Consider the following 12,722-nt stretch of genomic DNA (forward strand, 5'->3'; position numbering starts at 1 on the left):
TCAGGACTCAATTTAAAAAATGCACACATTTATAAGCAGAAAAAAACCCAACAGGTTTTATGGTTGTGGAAAAAAATGTAAACGTACGAGATTTAGCAATTCTACTTTTTAGAAACAACTAAAGAGGGGAAAAAAATCAAATAAGCAAAACATTTTTTCACATCCCTGACTGAACCATATAAAATACCTTCAGCGTGTTCATTTGACCTCAGTATAAACACTGGAGGCTCTGGTGGTCACACTAATGGTAAACCCCTCTATCTCTTTTGTTTGCAAAAAGGAAGCTTTGCAGGAAACCTTTATGCATATATATGTATGGAGCACTAAGCTATAATGCAGCTAATTGAGTGCATTCTTACATGATATTCTTTACCTTAAGCACAGCAAGGATCAACTTCCTACTTGTTATTCAAACCTTCTGGGTTTTTTTTATATCTGAAATGAAAGTGTGCTCACTTTGACATTCCTCATACTTTTTTAAAGATTTTTCAGCTTCACCAATATATTAAGGTAAACAAATGTAGGACCTGCTTAAAGGGCAGGATAGCACCTACTTCATTCTGTAGAAAATTAAAATCCCCCACAATTAATATTTGTGGGCAATGAATGAATTTCATCTCATTTACTTAAATGATTTGCTTAAAAGCGTTAGCCTGGTGCTCAATAAAAGGCCCTCCATTGCTGGCATTTCACTTTCATTTGTTCAAGTGCATTGAGAAAACACAAACAGCTAAATGAGTCTCAAAGGGAACTGGACCTGCTTGAACTTTAAAAACAAACCCTTAAACAGATTTATATAATCAATGATATATTGATTACTAATTTAAAGCAAGCAGTGGAAGGTGAATGAAAGAGTTTGGACTCACAAATGAAACTTTTTAATAGTCTGGGAAGCACTCCTGCAAGTTTGAAACAAGCTGCTGATCCCTTTTGCAACAGGGTTACATAAAAGAGGAGCCCATTTAAGTAAAGAAGTCTGTTGTATTTAACAGTAAAAGACTCATGGAGAGCAGAAGATAAACATGCAGCTGAACAGTCTCCATGGAAAAATCCAGCCAGCTGGCCTGAACCCCTGAAATGGCCAAAACATCTGCTTTTTTTCCCTCTGCTTTGAAGACTATTTTTGGGATTTTTTTTGCCTTGAACACAGAATTTGTACTGAAGACACTGAGAGGGAATGCAGGTAAAAGATAAATAACATCCTTAAAAATAAATACATTTTAAAAAAGCTATTGTTTCTTGTCGACAAGAATCCTCCATCTAAAGCATTAAAGGTGGAAAACAGCTCTCTGGGAAAGCAAACTGCTACAAGTCTTCATGTGATACACAATGGAGCTCAAATAAATAAATAAAGTTTGCTAGTTTACGTGTTCAAAAGAGAGGTTTTCATGTAAATATGTGAACAATGTGTGTGTGGATTCCTGCTTTCAGTCTGTGGAAAGGCCCTCGGCATGTTCAACATGGGCGATTTAACTGAAAATGAATCTGGATTTATTACAGGGAGTGTCATTTAATGGCTAATTGCTTTATACTGTGGGGATTTCATGAAATGACGGGATATTGCAAAAAGAGAAGGCCTTTGAACAAGTTAGCTGGAGAATACAACAGAGACATGGAGGATGATGCCTGCTGCATTTTGTTTGTGGCTTTTATTGCTCAAACTCTTTATGCGTTATTCATTCACAGAAAATGTTGCACGTCTTTATTGCTTTTGCTTTTATCTTTGCACCTTTAACAGATTTGAACCACTATCCCATGTTCTCTAGGATAAGTTCCTACAACTAAATAAGTTATTTCAGTGGTAAGATGTTTTGTAGCAGATCAGCTGCTGGTGGTTTGGAATCTGAGTGAGGTTTAGCTGCACCCCGATGAGATGAACTTGGAAAATGTCTCATCTAATGCGGATTGTTTAGTTACTTGGTATTCCTTGTAAAACATGAAAATAATTAACCGGTAGATCAAAACAAAGTGGACGACAGAATGCTAGAAACTTGTGGTCGTATAAACAAAGATTTATGGAATATATTGAACATGTTGTCTTTTTAATTAGTAAAATTAATTTCACATTAGGACTATATTCAATTCTTTGTTTCATTAAATTGTAGCATGGAAACATGCAATACTTGGCATATTGGACTCCTGAGTACAGTGACCCTGAAGAGCAAATCACACCAACAAATAATAATAATCATAATGGATTGGATTTTTCTGCGCTTTTCCAGATGCTCAAAGTGCTAACAATCTATGTCTATTACTCATTCACTCTTTTTTCATACTTGGTGATGGTAGCTACTGATGTAGCCACAGCTGCCCTGGTGCAGACTGACAGAGGCGTGGGTGCCAGTTTGCACCTGACCATCAGCGGGACACACCAGTGGAGCCATACTGGAGGCAGGGAGGGTGAAGTGTTTTGCCCAAGCACACAGCCACAGTATGCCGGAGGGAGCGGGGATCGAACCGCATTGGCCAACACACTGGCCAACCTCCTCAACCACCTGAGCCACTGCCGCTCAAAGTTTTAATGTTTGCCCAATAACAAAAATCTTATGATTAGTTTGGAGCAAATTCAGTATCACTTCATACCAAAGAACCTTTGGTTAAAATGATGGACAAGCGTCTGCATTAAATCAGCGATGTCCCATAGTACCAACCTTTACCGGTTTCTTAGTGTGTTTCATTTTTTAACATTTCATTTTGATTTCTGGAAATAACTTTTTTCGCTCAAAATGTTTAACTTTTATTGTTTTCTTTTTTTGGTTGCTGGAAATTTTGTTTTGATTTTTGAACTGATTTGATCTTTAAAATGTTTTTACATTGAGTCATTTGTTGGCGTGATTTGCACTTCGAGGCCACCGTACACGAGTACCTGCAGTTTATAAGCAGGGCTCGACATAGCCATTTGTCCGCTGGCCCGGTCCTGTTTTTCGAGCAGTGCGGACCACAAGACTTTACTTTTCACTTGTCCGCTCGGGCCACTAAAATATCTAACGGTTTATACATTCTTCACCTTTTTCAATAAAGTAAATTTTGCGAAAACGTGTAGATTTACCTCGTCTTCATAATTTAGTTTTTCTGCTAGTCCTGTGTTCAGACTTCAAGGGTTTCTATGGGAAACCTTTGATCACTTCTCCTTCTCTCCCGCCTGCGCGCGCGCGGCTTTCACTGCCGCGCTCACTACTTTTTTTCTTCAAACTTTATTGAATGTAACAATTCAATACAAAACAACGTTAAACAGCAACAACGAAGGCACAAGCCAGTGGGTTATTATTACATTTGATTATAAATCCGACACCATCACTGAAGAGAGACTGAAGCGTGTCAGAGATGTGGAAGACATGGCAGGAATAGATAGGAATATGTTGGATGGAGTAATGGGTATAATTAGTAGTATGGACAGCAAGATATTTAATGAATGCATTGAAGATGAAACTGTATCCACTAAGCTTTAAGCTGAATGTCAAAGAATCAAAGGCAACTCCAAATACCTGAATCTCAGACTCAAATGCAGTAGAATGTTAAACTACTTAATTTTGTTTTTCTTTACAACACTGTAAGCAGTAAGTATTTCTAGTTAGCTGAATGATCTCAGTTAGACCTGTACAATATTAGGAAAACTCGCGATATGCGATATCAGAGATTAAAATTGCGATAACGATATAATTTGCGGTATATAAACAAACAGCAAAATAACCAAATAACCATTCCCAGTTTAAAAATTATACTCCAAATGACCCACGTTGACATAGGTTACAAACATCTAACATAACAGGGCTCCATCTGATTGGTCAACAATGTGAAGGCGTCCATCCGATTGGTCAAATGCATTAAGGGATTTATTTGATTCGTTAAATGGTTCAAGCTGCCATTAGATTGTTTTAACACATTTAAGGTTTATGATTTATTGCGATATTTGCCGTTAGAAGCACCATGAAAACTTCTGAACTAGTGTTACCTACTACACTGCAGTGCTCTCTTCAAAACATCTGAAACAGACTAGAGCAGATTTAAATTTGATATGGTCTATTTTCAGTCATTGAAAAGTGTAGAAATAAGTGATGTCACCAGAATGCACCAAATTGCACCATATTAAAAGTTTCCGTGGGGGCATGCCCCCGGACCCCCCTAAAGTTACAAGCACCTGCGGAGCGGCGGGTCCCGCTAAGCGCGGTGTCGGGCCAGTAACCTTCAGGCAGGGCCAGTAAGTTTCAAAAACTACTGGCCCTGTGGGCCAGTGCAAATTTCTGGGCTATGTCAACCCCTGATAAGGTTATAGCAAAGGGTTCTGGATCTGCTTGCGTGGTATCCTTCATCAGAGCTAAACTGGTCTAACAAATCTCTGAACTGTGGTGCATAAATCAGCTTCACTACCAAACTTTGTGTTTGGATTATTAACATGCTCCACAACAATGCTTGCCATTAATGGTAGAAAATTAAAAGCCTAATAGGAAAAAGAAATGCAAATTTCAGAAAATTAATAACTAGTGAGCCTTTTTATCACCAAGACATTAAAACACGAAAGAGACAATTTTGTCTGCCACATGAATGGAACTACTTTTTCATGCAGTATTTTACAATATGAGAAGTTCAAGAACATCTGATAAATTCTGATTTAATGACCATTATGGAAAAGTTCAAATGCTTTATCACACTTTCAATATTTCACTCATTTGCAGAAAGAGGATTAATGATAAGTAGGTTTATTTTTAGTCATGCTTTGTTGAGAATTATCACTAAATTTTATTCCATTGTTTGAATACAAATGAATGTCTCCATATCAATGGGATCTGAAGAAACTTTCTTCTTTATGAGCAAATTTCCTTAGCTAAAAGGAGACTTAGAGTACAGCTCTTAAACAAGGTCAGTGTCAGACTGCTTCTTTAAAAAAAAAAAAAAAGAAAAAGTAATCCACAGCTCCAATAACTGTAAAGGGGTTTGGCTTTTGCTATGCTCCATTTCTCCAATTTTTCTTAAGTGTGTTGTAGTGTCTTTTACGTAATCTCGTAGGCAGATAGTCAGCAGTGAAAACATCCCTCCACCTCTGCCCTGGCACTGGCAGAGGCTTCGCACAGGCAGAGCATCAATCACCGGCTGCAATTTGAATGAAACGCCTTTGGATTTAAATGAGCAAAATGTGGCTTATAATTGGATTCATGCTGTTAGTGTGCCAATGTGCTGAAGGGAGTATTCAATTCAGCTCTCTTAGTTTTATTTATATGCCATGCCGAAACTGCTCAGTCCTCTCAGACCTTAATGGCTGCATGCATTTTTGAACAAAAACAGAGCTGCAATAAATATTTACAGCAGAAGTAAACATAGCAAGGGTTGCCAGGGGTGGGGTCATTTCAATACTTTATCTTTTGATTTTTTATCTGACCCGTAAAGGTGAGCACATGGGTTAAAATAGGGTTATGTTATCTTTTCACGCACAAGGTGGATATTTTCTACATAGGATCAGCTTTTTAAAATCTCTTCTATTGTCATTCTTAAGTTGTTGTTTTTTTACATTTTAAAATGTAAAAATTAACATAAAAATAGATACAAATCCACACCATCTATATATAATAAAATATGTTAGATAATTAGATCCCAAAAGACATGTCACTCTCCATACAAGGTCCATCATTGGAGCTCCCTGTCACCAGCAAGCAAAAAGATGCACTGCCGAGCCCACCTGCCTAAAAAACCCAACTGGCTCCTGGCATGGAGCCCACCACGGTCCTGATGCCCCCCCATCACTGAGCCAAGAAACAAGCCAGCTGGCCCCACAGTTAATTCAGGGTAAACCTCCCGATCAGGCATGGGGCCACCAACAAGAAACAAAAGTCCCCAAACAGGTATTATAGGCCATGAGGGAAATCATAGAATACCAGAACCAGCAGCACTGAGAAAGAAGAAGCAGCACCACCCCCACACACCCAAACATGCACACACAAACACATCTACACAATAAGACGTAATGTGATCCTCATGGCACAGCCAGATATCCCAGGGATTCCTCTTCACTTTGAAGAGACAAGGGCCACCTGGCCCAGGCAGCCAACCCCCATGGGACACAATTCCTACCATCACACCAGCCGCTGCAATAAATATTTACTGCAAATGAAAACAAACCATAGTAAGGGTTTTAAAAGGAACGTTATAAAATGAAAAGGTATTAAGGTGTTAAGAGGTATTTTCATATTTTGAAAAGGTCAACTAATAATATACAATAAATAAAAGCAGAATTGTTTTTATTACACCAATGAAAAATATGCACTCAATACTCATTTATTATGAATTTATTAAAGTCCTGCTTTTTGTGATGATTTGCCTGACCTAATAGTCTGGACTGAAGAATGTGTCATGGAGTGCACTCTCTGCAGTGGAGTAAGGTGAGGGACGGCGGTTCAAGGAACAATTGATGGCTCGTCTGGAATGTCCTATCTCTATATAATTATACACTTGTCTTCTTTTTGAAGTGGCCCTGCACTTCATCCTTGCTGAGGTGGCCAATAAGAAGAACAACATTTGTCAATTCTGCAACCAACAAACAAATGTTATTTTGCTGCAAGGCCTCAACATCCATTATTAGATTTGAAACCTCCCCAGAGAAGCAAATGTTCCTTAACTGACCGTAAAAGACTATTGTCAGAGAAGTGCAACTTTCTACTGCCCCAAAGAAAGCAAAAAGAAGCCCTAACAATAATAAATGTTCATGTTTATTCACAAAATCTCTTTTAATGAATTTATTGATAATAATGGATGATTTGGTCTTGGTTTTGTTCCAAGTTAATAGACCTTTTTCGCAAAAACCGGAAGTACGTCATCAACGTGTAAACCTAGTTCCGGTTTGTGCTTCGCTTGCGGAGGAATGGCAGAGCCTAGAGTGTTTTCGAAGAGCCTGAGTTGTGTTCCGAAGTTCACCAGCACCGATGTGATGAATAGTGTGAAGATGCATTCGTCCACTAAAGGAAACAAATTGGACAAGGGATATAAATTCGTCCACGAAGAGTTTATCCACCATTACCAAGGTAAGCTTCAGCTAGCTTTAGCCATAGCCGCATCACCGCTAACTCTTTGTTTACGTCAACTGTAAATCCTGGTGTTATTAATTTGTAATATAAGGCATAACACATCGCAGTGAATATGCTGTGTGTATGTTTAAGTGAAAAGGCATGAGATTAACATAACACCCAAAAATTTGGTGAAGCTGTAAATAAGAAATGTTAAGTTGCCCAAATGCGTCTTCATTCTTTTTGCTGCGGTTGCGGCACTTTCTTCACTTACTAGTATTATTTTTCTGAAAGTATGGTGAGCAGAAGTCCTCTTTTCCTGGACATGTCCTCTCTTTTGATACTTATATAATAAAATAACATTGAACATAGATGAAATGTAATTATATTTGCTTCATTTATGCAGCTCTGAACACCAATTACTCTCGATGAAATATCTCACAAACTCACTTCACTCCTGTTTTTTACAAACTCAAATCTGGTCACCCTACTGAAAGTTATAGTTTCATTTTACATTGATGTAGCAACATAAGTATGTCTTAATTTCAACCTATTTAATTTATTGTGTCTAGATATCACTGGATGCAGAATGTGCCAACCTGAAAGCTTTCTTCTGCAGTTGTGTGGCTGCTAAAGGATTTTGCAATCACATAGTTGCCATCCTGTTCCAGAGCGCACATTATTCACAGCTGGGTCTGCAGGCTGCTCCACCCCCCCGGCCTGCACGAGTGGCTTGCAAAGATGGCACAGACCAAGAGCACAGGTGGGTTTGTGATCATATTGTCATTATTTTTTAAGAACGGATGTGTATCCAGAACAACTCTAAATTATTATAAAAACACCCCAAGTAGTGACTACAGACTGTAATTGCTTTTTGCCTTTTACTTATAAGGGAATCCATCCTGAACCGGTTAGTGAGCTGATGGTGCAAAAGCCCAAAACAGTTGGCAGGGACGGTCAGAGGTCCACACTGTACAAGGCATTTACAGGTGATTCACTTTTTGTTGCTTTGTGAGCAAGTTAAGTTTGTTTTTTTTCTAATCTTATGACTAACCAAATTATGGTTACAGCAGATATAATGAATTAAATTGAAATGTAGTTATGCACTTATCAAATCAAGTCAAACTTTATTTATAAAATAGCGCTTCTCATGCACTTTATTGCAGCTCGAAGCGCTTTAACACTAAAAACAGTAAACACACAACATTACAATAAAAACCCCAACCCACCCTTCACCCTTCCCACTCCCCTCCATTAAAGCACATGACCCATGGCTCCCACGTACAATGAAATATGACTATGTAACTGTAAAAGAATAAATAAATAAATAAATAAATAAACAAACAAACAAGCATGGCTTGGCTCTGTTGTGAGGAAACAGTATCTGGGAATCCTTTCATACCAGGAGCCAGCCCGGCCACCGGAACATCGCCACAGCGCCCACCCAGACCGGGACAACACCGGGGTCCCCCTCACACCCAAAAGCTGTAAAATTAGACCCCAGCCGCCCCAGCAAGGGCAACAACTGCAGCAACAACCGCTGACCAAGCCGGCAATCCCTGGAGGAAAAGATCCCCTCAAGAAACACTGGGGCTAAAATCATAAGATGCTAAAATTAAAAACATAAAAAAGAAGAAAAAAAAATACATAAAATTGAGAATAAGATGCATAAAATTAAAATAAATACATAAAATAGCATATATTAAAACTAATAGAATAAATTAGCAGTTAAAATCAACTAAAAGCTAAATTAAAAAGGTGAGTCTTGAGCCTCTTCTTACAAACCTCTACTGTCTCTGCGGCCCTGAGGTTCTCCGGCAGGCCGTTCCACAGGCCAGGACCATAATGGCAGAACGAAGCCTCACCATAAGTTTTGGTCCTCACCTTGGGAACAACTAAGAGGCCAGCACCGGAGGACCTCAGGGTCCGCGAGGGCTCATATTTTAAAAGAATATCATTTAAATAAGAAGGCCCAAGACCATAAAAACATTTATAAACCATTAAAAGAACTTTAAAATCAATCCTGAAACGCACAGGGAGCCAATGCAGCGATTTTAAAACCGGTGTAATGTGTTCCCGCCCTCTGGTCCTCGTCAGAACTCATGCGGCTGAGTTCTGTAGAAGTTGTAAGTTTGAAAGAGACTTTTTGGGTAAACCAGAGAGAAGGGCATTACAATAATCTAAACGACTGAAAATAAAAGCATGCATTAGTACCTCTGTGCTGGCAAGAGAGAGGAACGGGCGACTCTGGCAATGTTTTTGAGATGATAAAATCCTGTCTTAACGACATTTTTAATGTGTGGGATAAAATTTAGCTCAGAGTCAAAAAGTACGCCCAGGTTTCTCACACATGGAGAAGGTTTAAAATTATGAAGATGTGGTAAAATCATCTCTCTCTTGTCTTCAGAACCGATGATTAAAACTTCAGTTTTGTCCTGGTTGACAGTTTATGTCTAACTTTTGTGTGTTGTGTTTCTCTTGTGTAGGACCACAGCCAGATCCATATCTGATGGCATCTGGAAGCAGATTATGCCAGGTGCAGCCCCAACCTCTCATGGCTGTGTTGGATGGGTTTCTGAGATGGAATGAAAGAGAACTTGGATATATATTGTGGCAAATGCATGAATGCATACCTTAAATTACACTTATCTTGTCTTTAACAATCAGTTCAGCCTTCTGTCTTACTGTTGATCTGTAATGTTATTTTTTATTGTAAATGTTTGATGTTATTTGCATACCAAAAAATTAAATGAGGCACAATTTTGACCAAAATTGTTTTATTTGTTCATCTAATTTTTTGTGTAGTCAGTCACATTTCAACAGAAAAATATTACGAATATAACATTTATATTTAATTAGATTTTAAGAATATGTGGAAACACTAAATTTTTCCATACTATTTGAACATTATACATTATTTACATACCAAACATTAATTCACTCTTCAAAACAAAAAAGTCCTTGATAATTTGCCAAAACACGGCGGTTAAGCCAGATCTGATTCACACCGCCCATCAGTGTGAGCGGCACGGGAGAGTCCCTGATGTGGAAGGACTTTATCCTACTGATCACTCTTTCCACCATAATTCTGAGGCGGGTGATGGCTTGGATTTGTTCATTTTCCTCCTTGCTGAATTGAGCTGAAAGCTTAAAAGGTGGAATGATGATCTTAGATCCAATGTCAGTAAGGAGGTCTTGAACGAGGAACTTTTGTCCGCCATGACATCGTCTCCTGGGTCCAGCAAAGGAACTTGGCTTCTAAGTCATGGATGTAATCCAAAGCCTCATCCAGAGCACATGTGAAGATAAAGAAATTAAAAATCAGTCTTAATATATTTATGCTACCTTTCAACACAACACAGTAATCATGTTTTGAAAAGTATGTTAAGTATTTAATTACAAATACATTTAATTTATTTTTGTTAAGGAAATTACAAAATGACAAAATGCTCAAAAGTGATTAAATACATGTAATTAAAATAGGTGAGAGCATGAACATCTTTTATTATAAATATTAATTTTTTCAGGTAGAAATGCATTTATCCAATAACGGTACACATAGTTGACTAACGTTAACCAAACACATTATGAACAACCTTACCTGTGTCACGTAGTCCTGATCCATCTTTACTGCCTTAGCTTAGCCACCGTATGCTAGTATCTTCACAGCATAGCTGCATAGACTGACGTTTGAGGTTCTGTCATATACTGACTCCCTTCTCAAAGGAGCAGTAAAGTTTTTCCAAGGGAAAATACTCCGGACGACACCACTCTTCAGGCGACGAACGACGCAGCCGCACCCCATCCGGAGCGAAGTTAGTAAGTGCCGGCAGCAGAGGGTGCTACCTGTGTTTACATTAAAACTATGCCCTTCATCTCTTCGCATCGCCTATATCCATTTGGGTTTCAGGTTTGGATCCACAGGAAAATAATGAAATGAAAAGTAAGGCTGTTTTTGGTAGGAAGACGAACAGCCTGGAACGCAACAGAGACTGCAACTCTTCGACTCTGCCATTCTTCATATCTGCTGCTACGCTAACAGGAAGTTGTTTTACACGTCATTGACGTATTTCCGGTCGAAAAATGCGGAAGTGTGAAAAAGGTCAATTGGATCGTGAGTTGACTGAACAAACCTTTCACTTTATTCTGATCTACTCAATCACCCAACATCAAAATTCCAGACATTAAAATCCCACTCCGATCATCTTTTGATCTATTGTAATAGTGTTCCCAGTGGTCTTTTAATGATGATTAGGAAGTTTTTTCTCAAAAAAAAACAACAAAAAAAAACAGTCCAGCCCACTAAGTTGTGGGCGGGACTGTTGGTTCTTGAGAAAGCCTCTGTTGATATCCCATCATCCCTTTTTTTGCACTCTCTCCTAACTTACATCTGCTCACAACCCCAAGCTATCCAGATGTACAGTTTTGAGGCAGATATACAGTCAGACAAGGTAAACGAATGCGTAAATGGATCTAGTCGTCCACAAGTGGATACATAAGATTGGTGCAGAGCAGGGAGCATGTGGTCTGTCCAGCTTTTTCTTCTGCGTCACAACTATAAGCTTTTTCAAACTGCATTTTATAATCCACTCCTACCTCAACACGATTTGAATAAAGAAATACCCAGGTATGCAGTTTTAATCTTAAATTCTTTTTATATTTCCTCCAACCTGGGAAACAAATGCTGCAATTTTCATCAGAGTGGGTCACATCACAGCCTCACATCACAAAATGTTTTAACAAAACCTTTAGATCTAGTGTATACATGTTCGTGGTTGCTGTGATCCACAGAGTAGCTGGTCTTTTAGCCAAAAAGGGGGGAAAATTCAACTAAAGACGAGCACGCTTGGGAGCCAATGGGCGGCTTTGACCACATCGAAGCGCTCAGAACAATGATCTCCACCTTTGCAAGTCTCTCATTACAAATATTAGTCAGTTCAATCACACAGCTGAAGTGCACCATGACTATAATCGTACTTGTGGGTAAACATAGGCATCACATTTACATGTCTGGTTTTTATGTGTTTGTGTGGTTTCCATGTGAACAGACTTTGAAAATAATCTACAATGACTGTGAAGGAGGTCGTTTTCAGAGGGAATCAGCATTATGAAAAGTATGAACCAAGAAACAAACATCCTTTAAAAAAGGATTTTCCTTAAGAAAAAAACTGCAATTAAAAAAACACAAAATAGATAATATTGTAAAGAAAAAAAACTTTCCTGTTTTGATTCTATTAGATAACAGCAAAGTTCTATAAGACTTCATATAAAAACACTATGGTCCTAAATTATGAGCACTCCAAGTGTCCTAAATCCTTTTACTTGAAAATGTTCTTTACAGTCTTAAACAATGTTTGCTCTTTTTTTCCATGTAGTAGCTATTCTTTCCAATTTCCTGAATAAGCATAATATTTTCTCTCAAGGCTATTTAGAAATTTCAATTAACAAAAATAAGTATAATTCTATACAGAATAAGAAATATTAATATTATGTTTTGTGAGTCAAATGTTTCCATTTACCTCAGGGCCTCCAACAAAAAGATGACTCTACATCAGGAATAACTATCCGTTTTGAGGATGAGGGCTATATTATAGGGTCTGAGGAGTACGAAGGGCTACACAGGACTTGTTTACTGCAAATATCCAAAAAAACACAACCACAGACCAGTAATAGTATTGTTAATAATAATTAGCAGTAGTTATTTTAACACTATGAATTGATTGCTCACAT

General features: G+C 38.2%; 1 protein-coding gene and 1 long non-coding RNA gene across 4 annotated transcripts in view; one reads left to right on the forward strand and one right to left on the reverse strand.

Moving 5' to 3' along the window:
* adamts7 (a disintegrin-like and metallopeptidase (reprolysin type) with thrombospondin type 1 motif, 7) overlaps positions 1–12,722 on the reverse strand; it is a 201,964-nt gene that overhangs the window by 172,718 nt on the left and 16,524 nt on the right. The window lies entirely within an intron of this gene.
* LOC144990931 (uncharacterized) lies at positions 6,835–9,764 on the forward strand. Its single transcript, XR_013654806.1, has 4 exons — positions 6,835–7,010; positions 7,565–7,755; positions 7,885–7,981; positions 9,479–9,764. It is a non-coding gene; the product is annotated as an uncharacterized LOC144990931 (long non-coding RNA).

The sequence above is a fragment of the Oryzias latipes genome, chromosome 3, assembly GCF_053564925.1.
Source record: "Oryzias latipes strain Hd-rR chromosome 3, Olatipes_Hd-rR_3.1".
NCBI lineage: Eukaryota > Metazoa > Chordata > Actinopteri > Beloniformes > Adrianichthyidae > Oryzias > Oryzias latipes.